This window comes from Phoenix dactylifera, chromosome 4 (genome assembly GCF_009389715.1).
Source record: "Phoenix dactylifera cultivar Barhee BC4 chromosome 4, palm_55x_up_171113_PBpolish2nd_filt_p, whole genome shotgun sequence".
NCBI classification, from domain to species: domain Eukaryota; kingdom Viridiplantae; phylum Streptophyta; class Magnoliopsida; order Arecales; family Arecaceae; genus Phoenix; species Phoenix dactylifera.
The window spans coordinates 15,328,081-15,330,835 of record NC_052395.1 but is presented as its reverse complement, the minus strand read 5'-3'; the positions used below and the strand labels follow the sequence as shown (position 1 = coordinate 15,330,835).

The following is a 2,755-nucleotide window of genomic DNA, read 5'->3' as shown; positions in this document are numbered from 1 at the left end:
GTCGGCCCGTCAGGATTCTCTCTCGATCTATTACACTGTTGATACCTCTGGTGTTTCGGTAGCTGCTTTTTTTTTTTTTTTCCTTCTGTTTTTTGGTTTTTGTTTCTTTTAACTTTTGAAGGGAGAAAGTGAGGGAACACTGCAACTGAATATGGGTCATGTGCCAGTTTTCTGTAATGGAATTGGATTTTGGAAGAAGGTCCGGGATTTTTTTGTCCTCGTGAGAGGGGAGCTGGGAGACACCGAGTTCCATCCAATCAGTCATATAGATAAAAAATAGTGTGATATGAAATTTGGCTTGTAGACCGACTTAGTTAGTCAGTCATGGGTCATCTGTTCTGACTGGAGCTCAAATGCAAGTCTTTCAAGTCATGGGTCACCCAGCAACTCATAATTATGATATGGCCAAATTAGATTTGCCCAAATTTTTTTCCAAAAGCACAAAAAAACTGGACCCGATCGGATCCGGACCCGACCCGACTCAGACCCGGATCCGATCCGAATCCGACTCGGACCCGACCCGACCCGATCCGATCTTCAACCGGGTCAGATCCGGATCCAAAATTGGGATCCGAACAAAAAACCGGGTCGGATCGGGGTCACCTAGAACCCGACCCGACCCGACCCATTTGCACCCCTACTCTGAAATAAGAGTTGTTGCCTGTCCTATAATGCACAAAAGAAAAGGTCATATTAATGTATGGCAATAATAGAACTAATAATAATATCGTTGAAAGATTCAAAGATGAATACATACAACTATATCTCTTGCCTCCTCCCGAACAAAACTACCATCTCGGTGGGTGTGAGTCATCTTATAAAACTCCATCTTACCAGGCTCCCTCCCATTATCATCCATCTACAACAAAAAGTATATTGACAAACTAGTTATCATAATACATGCTATATGATAGAACATTTTAAAATAGTTTCAAAGAGTTTCAAAATAACTTACGAATTCAGCTCTACGCCTAGCATAACTCATCGAGCCTGAAGTATGAGGAACAGTCTGAGAGGCTCGTGCAGCTCTTCCAATGTTGAAATATGTCTTCCCAAAAAAAGAATAAATAATATAATATATTTAATGTATAAATTTGTAATCTATATTATTAGTAAATACAATTTAAGGAATTGAAAAAATATACACAACCTGAGCTTTCTCTGAAAACTAGTAGTGGACAAGCTCCCTCCATTAATGAGGGATTACATCAGGAGGACAAACACGAGCCACCTCCTCTTCAGTCATGCCCATGTGCTTCCAGTCCGCCTTTAGTTTCGCTTTATATTCTTTTCATTTGCGGTTGACGGACTTCAGCACCAAATCATGGCTATTTGCAGGAAGGACAAACTTTTTCTACACCAAAGTTAAGAATGTTATAACAATGATAAATCAAAAAATAAAATTGTGATAGTAAGCAAATTCAATTCTTTACCTCAATAACTTTAAGAAGCTCAACCTTATACGAAGGAAGCATTTCATTCCATTTCGTATAGTTGAGCGGACACAACTGACCCTTCCGCGCAACTGATCCTAGAAAAGTCGATAAAATGCTTGCAGCCCTCTTGATAGGCTGCCCCAGTTCATTGCATTGGACGACGATTTTCTCATCCTCACGTAGGCTCCACATGTCCTGTGCTCGAGTGGGTCCTCGTGTCCTCCTCACTCTCTCCAGTCCATCTATAAAAATAAAATAAAATATCCATGGATTGTAAGAAAAATTAATATAAAAAATGTAAATCAAATTATCCTGGATGTGCACGTCATCCATGTCTGGACAATCAACAGGTGGCACGTGCGCAGACTGAGACTCGTGCTGCTGGGGCTCGTCGAGCTGTTGGGACTGATCGGAAGAAGATCCCACGGATGTGTGCTGAAACTTAACATCTCTGAATCGTTTTCTTCGTGGCATGTTGTTACCTAGTATGCACAAAAAGAAGCAATATTAGTTAAATAATAAATAAAATCTAAATAAATTGCAATAGAATATGTCTGTTTCACCAGGTTGTTTCTTGTGTTTTAAACATTGTAAGACCACAAGATTCATTTCAAACATTTATGAATAGTTGAACCAAGTCAATGCTCTTTTCTTGCTCTTTTCAGGCATTTCTTTTCTATTGCCTTATTAGTTTCGAAAACTTTTATTGACTTCCCCTCTCACTGAACTTTCTCAAGTAAATGCCAGTAAACTTTCTCGAGTCCTGTGTTTTATCACTCTTGCTGAAAAACCCCTCCAACCCCTTCTTTTGTGTGCACTCGAATATATAAACTCTCTCCGTGGTATGAAATGTCTCATATCTTTGGACCAGTAGCCAGTTTTTCTGAACATACATACAGTTGTTGAGGCAGTTGTTACTTAAATTATCATGTTAAGCAAATTTCAAGTGGTTGGCACCACAAAGGTATCATCTGAATAAGTGTGTTCATATTCAACAGCAAATGTTGTATTCTCATTTACGCCACCCAGTTTAGCTAGAATGTTTTTCTTGGGTTTTACATTCTTTGATGCTTGACACCTGTTCAAGATATATGTGATGTGTGTGCATGCAGTCAATTAGTTAATCATCTAATTCTCTTTAGGCCTTGATATTTATGCATCTTCCAAATGCTTGGAAATATGGTTAGTTTTATTTAGATAGTTTCAGGTATTTTCCTAGTTACGTGTTGAAATGAACTAAGAAAAGAAGTATTCCATGTCTGTTATTGTACAATTGATTAATATAACCTGAGTCATCTATATACATGACTCAGTCAATG

General features: G+C 38.6%; 1 long non-coding RNA gene across 1 annotated transcript; it reads right to left on the bottom strand.

The window, feature by feature from the left end:
• Positions 1 to 665: 665 nt before the first annotated feature.
• LOC120110368 lies at positions 666 to 1,187 on the bottom strand. Its single transcript, XR_005511299.1, has 3 exons — positions 1,151 to 1,187; positions 956 to 1,048; positions 666 to 859 (listed from the first exon to the last, which is right to left on the bottom strand). It is a non-coding gene; the product is annotated as an uncharacterized LOC120110368 (long non-coding RNA).
• Between the last annotated feature and the right edge of the window lie 1,568 nt (positions 1,188 to 2,755).